Genomic DNA, 13,139 nt, shown 5'->3' with positions numbered 1-13,139 from the left:
AGTTTTTTCCCCTCGGCCATCAGGCACATGAACAATAACAAGATCTGATAGCTCAGTTACAGCTCATTTCATTACCAAATATGTGTTATATGTTGCACCATTGCGCCAAGAAAAATTCCTAGTTTGTGAACCCGTTCTCAAACAATGGCAATAAAAACTATTCTGATTCTGATTCTGGTTGATTATTTTATTACCTCTGACGGCATTGTATTTGGCATCGTTGGTAACGTGAAGAAGACGTGGCTGAAATAAATGTCTGTGAGAAAAACGAACGACTTGAGCCTTGATTAAGACCTCGGGGGGAGTAACACTGATAATGGGCCACAATTTACAGGTCGGTGATTTGATGAGTTTTCAAAAAAAAGAATGGGTTTCAACTAAGGCTGTCAATGTTAACGCATGTGATTATCAAAAACAATATATCGTGTTACCATAAATGAATGATGATTAAACACAGTGTTGGTTTTGACCGGCGCAGGAAGGCAGTGCGCATTGCACAGGCAGCGATGACGTCACACACCAGTGGTAGAGGGATGTGCTCTGCGCCCACTTTCGCTTCAAAACAAACCTCGATGGAACTTCAGATAAAACTGAGGTTATTAGTCAGTAATGCAGCGACAAACTTTCTTATAATCGGCACACATCAAGTTTAAAACAGAATCAAATAATCAGGACGCACTTTGTCCTGTATGTTTATTAAGTAAGTGGCCAACAGAGCCCATTATTTTGTTTTCATGTTCCCGGGTTCGTGTACAAGAAAAGGTAAATGGTGACGTCACACGGCAGTTTTGACACAGCAGTTTGGCTACAGTCGCCAACACGCACCGAGCAGGCATCTTGTCAGTGCAGCAGATAACTAAAGTCAGTGTACAAAAGTGAAAATAGAAGTGTTCTGCTGTCTATGCTTGCAATAAGAGCAATATTTATGTGAGCGTGTTTGTTTCCTCACTGAGTGCAGTTGGTCCGAGGTCGAGTACAAGTCATCGTTCAATTAGGATATTACTGATAAAAGTCAAGAGGAAAAAACGTCAAAAGGGTGAACTGCTATAATGTTGAAAATGTATACTGGGATAGTGTGAGTTTCACACTTTCACAACACTTACTTTGTCAAACAACTTGCCGTTAAAGACAGAATACAACATTGTCGATTTTTGTTTCATTTCTATCTCCAAAGTATTTTGATATCAAAAATGTTTTCTCGATAAGGAGCACTTCAATTATGAGCCAGAAATGTAAGAAAAGATGAAAAGGGCCGCTAGTTATTTAAAAGTTATTTTATTTTTTAAAGTGCAGTTGTCGATCGGAAGTTGCACACTTCTGGCGCATGCGCAAACACATGGAACAGTGGTAAAGCGGAAAGTCCAAGATGGCGGACTAAGTGGCGTGGCTTTACGGAGAAGTTTCACATTTACGATCTTATAGATTCAAAAATAGCATCAAATACCTCAACTATTCGCCTTTTCTTAAGCCCACCAAACGGACTTTGATTGTGGAGCGATGGCGTGTTATCTGAAGTGAAGATTGAAGACGTGATAGAAGATGGACGACTACTGCTATGCTAAGATGGCGACGTCCGGTAAAAGAGAACATGAAAGAGAATCAGCGCCACCAACGGAGAACAATCTGAAAAGCGAAGATGAAGGTGAGTGTGTTGCGTTCCCTCATTTGAAAGCTATTTGAATTCCAAGCCCTAAAAATAGAAATTAGCCGACTTTGTTGAACAATGTAAACAAAGAACCTGTTAGCATTTTTACCTCGATCAAAAATGGCGGAAATGTTTGTCAGAAGTTACCGCAGTAGTATTCTGCACCGGAAAATCTGCCTTAATTCAAATAAAAAGTGATATTAATCGAGATTGGATGGTAGTAGTTTGTATTTTGTGTTTAGCACTTAGCAATAGTGCTAATTGCTTCAATCAATCAATCAATGTTTATTTATATAGCCCTAAATCACAAGTGTCTCAAAGGGCTGTACAAGCCACAACGACATCCTCGGTACAGAGCCCACATACGGGCAAGGAAAACTCACCCCAGTGGGACGTCAATGTGAATGACTATGAGAAACCTTGGAGAGGACCGCATATGTGGGTAACCCCCCCCCCCCCCCCCCCCCCCTCTAGGGGAGACCGAAAGCAATGGATGTCGAGTGGGTCTGACATAATATTGTGAAAGTCCAACACATCAGCGAGAGTCCAGTCCATAGTGGGGCAAGCAGGAACCATCCCGAGTGGAGACGGGTCAGCAGCGTAGAGATGTCCCCATCTGATGAACAGGCTAGCGGTCCACCCCGGGTTTGGAGCAGAGTAGAAAAGAAAAGAAAAGAAACGGCAGATCAACTGGTCTAAACAGGGAGTCTATTTAAAGGATAGAGTATACAAATGAGTTTTAAGATGAGACTTAAATGCTTCTACTGAGGTAGCATCTCTAACTTTTACCGGAAGGGCATTCCATAGTATTGGAACCCGAATAGAAAACGCTCTATAGCCCGCAGACTTTTTTTGGGCTCTGGGAATCACTAATAAGCCGGAGTTCTTTGAACGCAGATTTCTTGCCGGGACATATGGTACAATACAATCGGCAAGATAGGCAGGAGCTTGACCGTGTAGTATTTTATACGTAAGTAGTAAAACCTTAAAGTCGCATCTTAGGTGCACAGGAAGCCAGTGCAAGTGAGCCAGTATAGGCGTAATATGATCAAACTTTCTTGTTTTTGTCAAAAGTCTAGCAGCCGCATTTTGTACCATCTGTAATCTTTTAATGCTAGACATAGGGAGGCCCGAAAATAAAACGTTACAGTAATCGAGACGAGATGTAACGAACGCATGGATAATGATCTCAGCATCGCTTGTGGACAAAATGGGACGAATTTTAGCGATATTACGGAGATGAAAGAAGGCCGTTTTAGTAACGCTTTTAATGTGCGACTCAAACGAGAGAGTTGGGTCGAAGATAATACCCAGATTCTTTACCGAGTCACCTTGTTTAATTGCTTGATCTGCTTATCACTCAGCTTCTAAAACTTGTAGCTCATCCTCCTTATTTTCAAGCTAAAAATATAAGGTTCTGGATCATAATTTGTCCCAAAGTATTCCTTGATGGCACTCATGAAGTCTGCCTTTATTATTAATAGTTGGTGGTGGTGTTGAAGGAAATAGCGAACGTTGTGATGCGTCTGAAAATAATGTGCCGCCATTTGCTTAAAATGATAAGAAATGATGAAAATACGTAAATATTACATGTTATTATAAATGGGCCTGTTATTACAGTACATATATACTTACAGCGTGTATATAAAAAGTTGCTGGATATTTTTTTAGAGTTTTTTTAATAAAAGAAATAGAGTGCATCCCCATTACCTGCATTGTAGCTGACTTTTGTTAGCGTTTATTTACGAGTTAGAATCAGTGATGGGCAGTAGTGCACAACAAGTTGCTTAACTACAGTTCCCAGTAGCGTGGCGTTAGCCTTGTTCCTTTTTGAACCCGTAGTGATACTGTACAACCCTACTACACACATACAGTACATAGAAGAAAGTGTGTTTTGTTGTTTGTGTCTTGCAGACGTCCAGCAGCTGATCGGTAATCCAGAAGAAGTTTCCCCTCAGTTAGGGGGGAGCTCCACTTTGAAGCAGGAGACTCCACAACCACCCTGCATTAAAAAGGAAGAGGAGGAACTCTGCATCACTCAGGAGGGAGAGTGTCTTCTAGGACGAGAGGAAGCTGATTACACCAAGTTTCCACTGAGTATTCTCTCTGTGAAGACTGAAGATGATGAAGAGAAACCACAAGACGAAGACGAGGTTGAGGAACCTTTGAGCAGCAATAAAGACTTTGAAGGTAAAAATGTTCGAGCTGCTCAGTTAGTGGCAAAAGCTTTTCTCCAAAAAGCTTTTTGACTCAACACATGAGAACACACACAGATGAAAAACCATATAAGTGTTCAATCAATCAAAGTTTATTTATATATTCTTTAATCACAAATTTTTCAAAGGGTTGCACGAGCCACAACGTCATCCTAGGCTCAGATCCCACATCAGGGCAAGAAAAAACTCAACCCAATGAATGGGAACAACGAGAAACCTTTGCGACCGGTGCAATGGACGTAAAGTGGATCTCGTTAATAGTGTGAGAGTCCAGTCCATAGTGGATCTAGTTAATAGTGTGAGAGTCCAGTCCATAGTGGGGCCAGCAGGAGATCATCTTGAATGGAGACAAGTCAGCAGCGCAGAGACGTCCCCAACTGATGCACAGATGAGTGGTCCACCCCGGGTCCCGACTTGGAACAGCTAGTGCCTCATCTGGGGTCACCTAATAACCTCTCCACGCAGGAGAGGGGGGCAGAGCAGAAAAGAGAGGGCAGATCAACTGGTCTAAAAGGGGGGTCTATTTAAAAGCGAGCGTTTACAAATGAGTTTTAAGATGGGACTCAAATGCTTCTACTGAGGTAGCATCTCTAACTGTTACCGGGAGGGCATTCCAGAGTACTGGAGCGCAAATAGAAAATGCTCTATAGCCCGCAGACTGTTTTTGGGCTCTGGGAATCACTAATAAGCCGGAGTTCTTACAATGCAGATTTCTTGAGCTAGACCGTGTAGTATTTTATACGTAAGTAGTAAAACCTTAAAGTCACATCTTAAGTGCACAGGAAGCCAGTGCAGGTGAGCCAGTATAGATATATATGTATATAAAGGTATATACAGTATAGGCGTAATATGATCAAACTTTCTTGTTCTTGTCAAAAGTCTAGCAGCCGCATTTTGTACTAACTGTAATCTTTCAATGTTAGACATAGGGAGACCCGAAAATAACACATTATAGTAATGGAGACGAGACGTAACGAAAGCATGAATAATGATCTCAGCGTCGCTGGTGGACAAAATGGAACACATTTAGCGATATTACGGACATGAAAGAAGGCTGTTTTAGTAACTTGTATGATATATTGTAGCGTCCCGGAAGAGTTAGTGCTGCAAGGGGTTCTGGGTATTTGTTCTGTTGTGTTTATGTTGTGTTACGGTGCGGATGTTCTCCCGAAATGTATTTGTCATTCTTGTTTGGTGTGGGTTCACAGTGTGGCGCATATTTGTAACAGTGTTAAATTTGTTTATACGGTCACCCTCAGTTTGACCTGTATGCCTGTTGACCAAGTATGCTTGCATTCACTTGTGTGTGAAAAGCCGTCGATATGTGACTGGACCGGCACGTAAATGCAGTGCCTTTTAAGGTTTATTGGCGCTCTGTACTTCTCCCTACGTCCGTGTACACAGCGGCGTTTTAAAATGTCATAAATGTTACTTTTTGAAACCGATACCGATAATTTTGAAACCGATATCGATAATTTCCGATATTACATTTTAAAGCATTTATCGGCCGACATCCCCACTGCAAATATTTTCTAGAGGATTTTCGAGATAAAGGGAAGGTGGGACACCGGCCGGTAGTTTACCATGAGGTCAGGATCGAGGTTAGGTCTTTTGAGCAGAGGATGAATAACCGCTTTTTTGAATGCTAGGGGAACAGTGCCAGAGGAAAGTGATAAGTTTATAATATTTAGCACTGATGGCCCTAATATTACAAACAGCTCCTTGATAAGCTTCTCAGGAAGTGGGTCAAGTAAACATGTTGTTTGTTTTATCCCATTTACACGCCGCAGTAGTTCCTCTAATGTTATTTCATCAAAAAGAGAGAGACTATTTTCGAGGGCAAAATCTGTTATATATACAGTCGTATCTGTGTTAATATAACCCAGTTGTAGCTGGGACGCGTTGTCTTTAATCTCTTTTCTAATTAGTTCAATTTTCTTATAAACAAATTTCATAAAGTCATCTGCCGAGTGGGTGGAGCTACTGGGAGGAGTCCCTTGTTGGGTTAGCGATGCTACTGTACTGAACAAATATTTAGTATCATTTTTATTGAGGCGAATGAGATTTGAGCAGTAATTAGCTATAGCTAAGGTAAGCATGCCTTTATAAGTTAGTAAACTATCACTCCATGCTTGATGGAAAACCTCAAGTTTAGTCGCACGCCATTTGCGTTCCAGCTTTCTACATGATAGTTTAAGAGCTCTAGTTTCTTCTGTAAACCAGGGGTACGCCTTTTAGGGGCCTTTTTTAGCTTTAGCGGTGCTATACTATCAATGGTGTCGCACAGGGCATCGTTAAAGTTGTTAGTGAGGTTATGAGGTTATCGATAGAGCCCACATAATTTGGGAATGGCGCCATTACCGAAGGCAGTAGGCAAGCAAGAGTCATAGTTGTGACACCATTCATTTTGCACATGCTAAAGCAGTGGTTATTAGTAGCTTGTTGACAATAAGTCAGAACTTCGAGTTTTATAAGGTAATGACCGGACAATTCTTTAGTGTACGAGAGCATCATAACTTGGGAGGTGGTGACACCCCGGACAAGGACTCGATCTATCGTATTACCGTTGTTATGCGTGGATTGAAGTATTATTTGTGTAAGACCACAGCAATCAATTATAGTCTGGAGCGCCACACATGGAGGGTCTGATGGGGTATTCAAATGGATATTAAAATCCCCTCATTATAATTATTTTATCTGTGTGCGTCACTAGATCAGTGACAAACTCTGAAAATTCACTGATAAAGTGCGAATAGGGGCCAGGGGGGGGGGGGGGGGTAGATAACAGCTAGCTAGAGAGGTAGCGGCGTGACATACCCCATAGTAAGCACCTAAAATTATTTATATTTATTACTTAGGTCAGGGGTAAGGTTAAGGTTTTCATTGTATATTAGAGCGACCCCTCCACCCCTTTTAAGGGGACGGGCAATATAAGCATTCGCATAGTTAGGAGGAGATGCCTCGTTAAAAGAGAAAAATTAATATAACCGGGTTATAAGGCGCACTGTCGACTTTTGAGGGAAAAAAAGGTTTTCAAGTGCGCCTTACAGTCCGGAAAATACGGTAATAACGTTTTGGGAAACAATAATATGATGTTTAAAAAGCTCATATTATAGGTAGTGGACTGTTTTGAAGAATTTTTGTTAATGTTATCCATAGTAGTGATATTAATAATGTTATGTTTGTTTTGTGTAGTGAGCCTTAAATAATTTTAACAGTATATTATTGATATGATTGGGATTTTCAGATTGTTTGCTTGGTGCTGCGATAGATTGAATGCGTCATTATTTGCCACCTCAGTAGAATACATGTTCACATCTGGTACAGTCACTACAGAAAAAACATTGCGAGTTGTGTATAAATCTACGAGAAATGCTATGTGTGCAGGAATTTTCCAGCCTGGCGCTGGTTAGTTCTACCTTAACTGACTACTTACTCGGTGTAATAGACACTGTAATTGTCAGAGCTTGCTCAAGTGTAGTTAGTTACTTAACCAGTAATCTATGTTGCTAGATAGAGTGATGGCGCCTTCCCGGTTAGGGTGACCTTACCGGTTAGGGTGAAGGCCGCCCCTCATCAGCAAGCCCGGTTTCCCCCAGAAAGACGGCCAATTATCAATGAACGTTCTCTACAAAAACTAGCCAGCCACTTGTTAAGTGAGACTAATCTGCTATACCTCTCATCATTGCCTCTCGCAGGCAGGAGGCCAGAGACAAGTACTCGATACCTGGACATCTTTCTAGTGAGATTACAAGTCCTCGCTATGTTCCTCTTTGTAATCTCTGACTGGCTCATCCTAGTGTCATTGGAGCCAACATGTACAACTTGTCACGGTTGGGGTGCAGCTTGCTGCGGGGTCCTTCTCCCGGAAATATAGACTGGACAACTCCGGACGAAAGCGTGCAGGTAGGAGATGATTTATTTGTCATAAATCATACACATTACAAAAGACAGGAACGAAACAAAAGGAAAGCGTGCTGTTCGCACGAGAAGCTAAAGAACAAAAACTTAACTTGTTTTTGTTGCGAATGCAAATAATGAAGCCACCACGAGTGACCGGAAAAGGCAGGCTTAAATAGAGTCTCTGATGAGCAACAGGCGCGCGTAAAAGGCAGGTGAAAATCATAAGTAACCATGGTGACTAAACTCAGGAGGTGCATAAACAGGAACTAAAAGGAGTCAAAAACAAACCGATAACACCAAACATGATCCGGACCACGGATCATGACACAACTATGTTTGCGTAGCTATAGTGGTGCAATTGGCCTGTCGTACAAGTTTACTAGGCCTGCTGCGAGTTAGCTCCCTAAGATTAGCTTCAATGTGAGGTGCTCTGACTCTGGGAATACACTTAATTATGGCTGGTTTGCTAAGCTGTTTGTTTTGGGTGATGGAGACCCCTATGACTAAGGGTGCCCGGTATTCTGGGGTGTAGGACTAGCTAAAGGGCTAAATCTGGTGGGCTCTGTACCGAGGATGTCGTTGTGGCTTGTGCAGCCCTTTGAGACACTTGTGATTTAGGGCTATATAAATAAACATTGATTGATTGATTGATGATCTATTATGCGTCTCAAACGGTTCACCTTTGCTTGTAGGCCGCTTAGGGCTGCTACAAACTGGGCTAGTCACCTCGCTACAGCTAATGCTAGTGTCCGCCACATCTAAAGTTACGAAATTACTCTGCTTTAGTTGGCGGACACCAAGAGCAGGGAGACATACTCACGTTGTTTCTTTCACCGAGTCTAGTTCTTGCTGTCTTCGGTAGTCGTAACGTGTGGCAGCAGGTTCCTACAGACCGTCACCACGCTAAAGCTTACAGCACCTGGTATTCCCAGGCGGTCTCCCATCCTAGTACTAACCAGGCCCGACCCTGCTTAACTTCTGAGATCGGACGATATCGGGCGTGCTCAAGGTAGTAATGCTGTAAGTCATTAGTTGACTGCTAATTGGGCAGTTTTAACTGCGCTAATATTTGGCATCAAGCCAAGCAGCTGTGTGCACGTCTACGTATCTACATGTGCACAGCAGGGGAGCTGGTTAACTTATGAGAGTAGTATGTGTGTTTGTGAGAATGTCAACGTGTTGTCTGAGTGACGTCAGTGAGTGAGCGGGCGAGTAAAGAGAGAGCAGCAGGACAGGTGTAACAACTACATTATACCTGTCACTATTTCATTTCATCATCATTTCTTTTTATTCCTTTCTTGGAATTGCATATATACAAGCCATATACAGTTGACACTTTCATTGTTTTTTTTGTTGCTTATACATTTCCATGATCAGAAAGGAGCAGATGAAAGAATACTATTCTTATTGTTGTGGAATTTCTGACCTTTGAACTATATTTTGTGTTTATTAAGAATGTCTGCTCATTTCTCTTCTATTCTGTGCCATTGAATGGACCGGGTGTGGGACAAAGTTGAACATGAAGTCGTGCCGCCCAGTCTACCAAATGTTTTGATTGTCTAAGTATGACTAAGAGATACAAGGTTGTTATGGAACAGACAGATCAAAAACAACAAGACGTTGACGCACGAAGAAAAAAAGATAAAAATGACAAAGTCAAGCGAAGAGGAGGCTTTTGTTTTTCATTCCATGCTGTCGGGCGTGCCCGGGGGAAAACTGTCTGTGTGCTCGACAACTCAACCCAACCATTGTACCATTTAATTATGAGTAAAATAAAACTCTTGTGTTAAATCCACTTTTGTTCTCATTTAAAACCTGGACCTTCCACTACACAAAATTGGTTCTGGACCATCCTGTTCGTGACGCCAATTTTGTGAAGGGAACGTCTCCCCTGCGCTCCTCGACCACGGTCTGGGAGCCCACAAACAGGAAAGGTGTAAAGAGCGGCGGCTCCCTGTTTAAAGTGTCACCTTTATTGTTAGTTTAGAAGCCCAAATACCTCCATATTGCACTTCACGCACCCTCTTTATTAACCGGTAGAATTGTCCTTTGTTGCCTTTCTTCCTCTCCACCATGGTATTGCTTGTATGCACTTTGTGTGTGCGTTTTGACACACTCAACATCATGCGCCTCCGCTCTGTAGTCACCGCCACATAGCGGCATTCAGATGAAAGAACGGTACCGGTACTTTTCAAAGGTGGTAAAGTACCCATTTCAATTGATTAGTACCACAATACTTTATTAGTAGCAGTATACTGTACAACCCTACTACACACACATACAGTACATAGAAGAAAGTGTGTTTTTGTTGTTTGTGTGTTGCAGACGTCCAGCAGCTGATCGGTAATCCAGAAGAAGTTTCCCCTCAGTTAGGGGGGAGCTCCACTTTGAAGCAGGAGACTCCACAACCACCCTGCATTAAAAAGGAAGAGGAGGAACTCTGCATCACTCAGGAGGGAGAGTGTCTTCTAGGACGAGAGGAAGCTGATTACACCAAGTTTCCACTGAGTATTCTCTCTGTGAAGACTGAAGATGATGAAGAGAAACCACAAGTAGACAACATCTTAGCTCCACTATCAGATAGTGAGGCTGAAGATGAGGTTGAAGTAACTTTGAGCAGCGATACAGACTGTGAAGGTGATATGAGGACTCACACTGACAACAAACACTCTGAATGCTCTACAAAGAAGAGAGGTAAAACATGTTTGAGCTGCTCAGTTTGTGCTAAAAGTTTTACTAAAAGGAGCCGTTTGACTAAACACATGAAAACACACACAGGAGAAAAAACATTTAATTGTTCAGTTTGTGGCAAAAGCTTTTCTCAAAATAGCCATTTGACTCAACACATGAGAACACACTCAGGTGAAAAAACATTTAATTGTTCAGTTTGTGGCAAAAGCTTATCTCAAAATAGATGTTTGACTCGACACATGAGAACACACACAGGAGAAAATACATTTAATTGTTCAGTTTGTGGCAAAAGCTTTTCTCAAAATAGCTGTTTGACTCAACACATGAGAACACACACAGGTGAAAAACCATTTAATTGTTCAGTTTGTGGCAAAAGCTTTTCTGTTAAGTGCAGTTTGATTAAACACATGAGAATACACACGGGTGAAAAACCTTTTAATTGTTCAGTTTGTGGCAAAAGCTTATCTCAAAATTGCTGTTTGACTCGACACATGAGAACACACACAGGAGACAATACATTTAATTGTTCAGTTTGTGGCAAAAGCTTTTCTCAAAATAGCTGTTTGACTCAACACATAAGAACACACTCAGGTGAAAAACCATTTAATTGTTCAGTTTGTGGCAAAAGCTTTTCTCTTAAGTGCAGTTTGATTAAACACATGAGAATACACACGGGTGAAAAACCTTTTAATTGTTCAGTTTGTGGCAAAAGCTTTTCTCAAAATAGCTCTGTGACTCGACACATGAGAACACACACAGGAGAACAAACATTTAATTGTTCAGTTTGTGGCAAAAGCTTTTCTGAAAATAGCAATTTGACTAAACACATGAGAACACACAGGAGAAAAAACATTTAATTGTTCAGTTTGTGGCAAAAGCTTTTCTCAAAATAGCTCTTTGACTGAACACATGAGAACACACACAGGTGAAAAAACATTTAATTGTTCAGTTTGTAGCAAAAGCTTTTCTCACAATTGCATTTTGACTAAACACATGAGAACACACACAGGTGAAAAACCATTTAATTGTTCAGTTTGTGCCAAAAGCTTTTCTATAAATGTCAATTTGACTCAACACTTGAGAACACACACAGGTGAAAAACCATTTAATTGTTCAGTTTGTGGCAAAAGTTTTTCTCAAAATAGCCATGTGACTCAACACATGAGAACACACAAGTGAAAAACCATTTAATTGTTCAGTTTGTGGCAAAAGCTTTTCTATAAATGTCAATTTGACTCAACACATGAGAACACACAGGTGAAAAACCATTTAGCTGTTCAGTTTGTGGCAAAGTCTTTTATCGAATCACCTCTTTGACTAATCACATGAGAACACACACAGGTGAAAAAAAATTGTTCAGTTTGTGGCAAAAGCTTTTCTCAAAATTGCCATTTGACTCAACACATGAGAACACACACAGGTGAAAAAAATATTTAATTGTTCAGTTTGTGGCAAAAGTTTTTCTCAAAATTGCTGTTTTGTTTTTTTTCCATTTTTTTTAAATTGACATCCAGCATCAGACATTCCTATCCATTACATCATATTCACATACATCGTATATCTGTTGTCTGCCCTAAATGTCCAAATGTTTTTTGTTTATATCCCAACCATACCACCCACCACCCCCCCAAAAAAGAAAGTAACAGCAAAAAAAACAACAATGTAATATCTACAAATACAACAATTAAATAAACAAAAAATAAATGATAATACATTAATAATAATAATCAGAAATAAAATAATAAAAACAAATATAAGACAGATACATATATATATATATATACATGTACACACACATACACATATACATACATACGTACCTGTACACATATAGGGAGTAATCCTTTTTTTTTTTTTTTTTTGAGCAGTACAATCACTACTTCGAAAAATTAAAGTCAGGTTTATGGGGCGTGACATAATTGACCCAGTTTTCCCAGTATGAAGTAAATTTTTCCAATTTATAATTAATAAAGGCAGTTATCTTCTCCATTTTATATATGTCCATTGTGATTTCCATCCATTGCTTCAAAGTTGGGCTATCCTGGGATATCCATTTCCTAGAAATTGTCTTTTTACAGGCCACCAGTAGGATATTCATTAAGTGTTTATCTTTCTTCAGCCAGTCCTGAGGTACATGTCCAAAAAACAAAGTTTTACTTTCAAGGGGTATTTCACGTTTGAAAATATCCTGTAGAGCTTGGTGTATCTCTTTCCAGTAGTCCTTTATGATGGAGCAGTCCCAGAAAACATGGTGGTGGTTTGCATTTGAATTCCCACAGTTTCTCCAACAGGCAGGGGAGTTGTTATTATAGTGAGACTTCTGAGAAGGTGGAATAAAAAATCTGATCAAACTTTTCCAGCCAAACTCCCTCCACTTGGGTGAGCTGGTACAAGTCCATTGATATTTCCATATTATTGTCCATTCTTCCTCAGATATAGTTATCCCTCCTTCCTTCTCCCATTTTATTTTAATATATGAAGTTGAATATGATTTCATATTCAACAGACCCTTATACAAGCATGAAATACTTCTATCAATAGTTTCTGAATTGTAGGCTTTTGTAAACAATTCAATCAAACATATACTCGTCTTTGTGACACTTTTCACCTTCGTATTAACAAAATGTCGCAACTGCAAATATCGATAGAAGTCTTGGTTTTCTAATATATATGTCTTTTTAATA

The 13,139-nt window shown here is 40.4% G+C and overlaps 1 protein-coding gene and 2 pseudogenes across 1 annotated transcript in view; 2 read left to right on the top strand and 1 right to left on the bottom strand.

Annotated features, from left to right (window-relative positions):
- The window catches only part of LOC133632482 (gastrula zinc finger protein XlCGF57.1-like), a 104,383-nt gene that overhangs the window by 24,703 nt on the left and 66,541 nt on the right, over positions 1–13,139 (top strand). The gene's annotated exons all lie outside the window — the stretch shown is intronic.
- The window catches only part of LOC133632068 (zinc finger protein ZFP2-like), a 25,599-nt pseudogene extending 12,460 nt beyond the window's left edge, over positions 1–13,139 (top strand).
- LOC133633019 (5S ribosomal RNA) lies at positions 8,672–8,790 on the bottom strand (annotated as a pseudogene).

Source organism: Entelurus aequoreus, linkage group LG17 (assembly GCF_033978785.1).
Source record: "Entelurus aequoreus isolate RoL-2023_Sb linkage group LG17, RoL_Eaeq_v1.1, whole genome shotgun sequence".
NCBI lineage: Eukaryota > Metazoa > Chordata > Actinopteri > Syngnathiformes > Syngnathidae > Entelurus > Entelurus aequoreus.
Note: the sequence above shows the minus strand (reverse complement) of the source record. Positions and strands in the feature narration are given on the sequence as shown.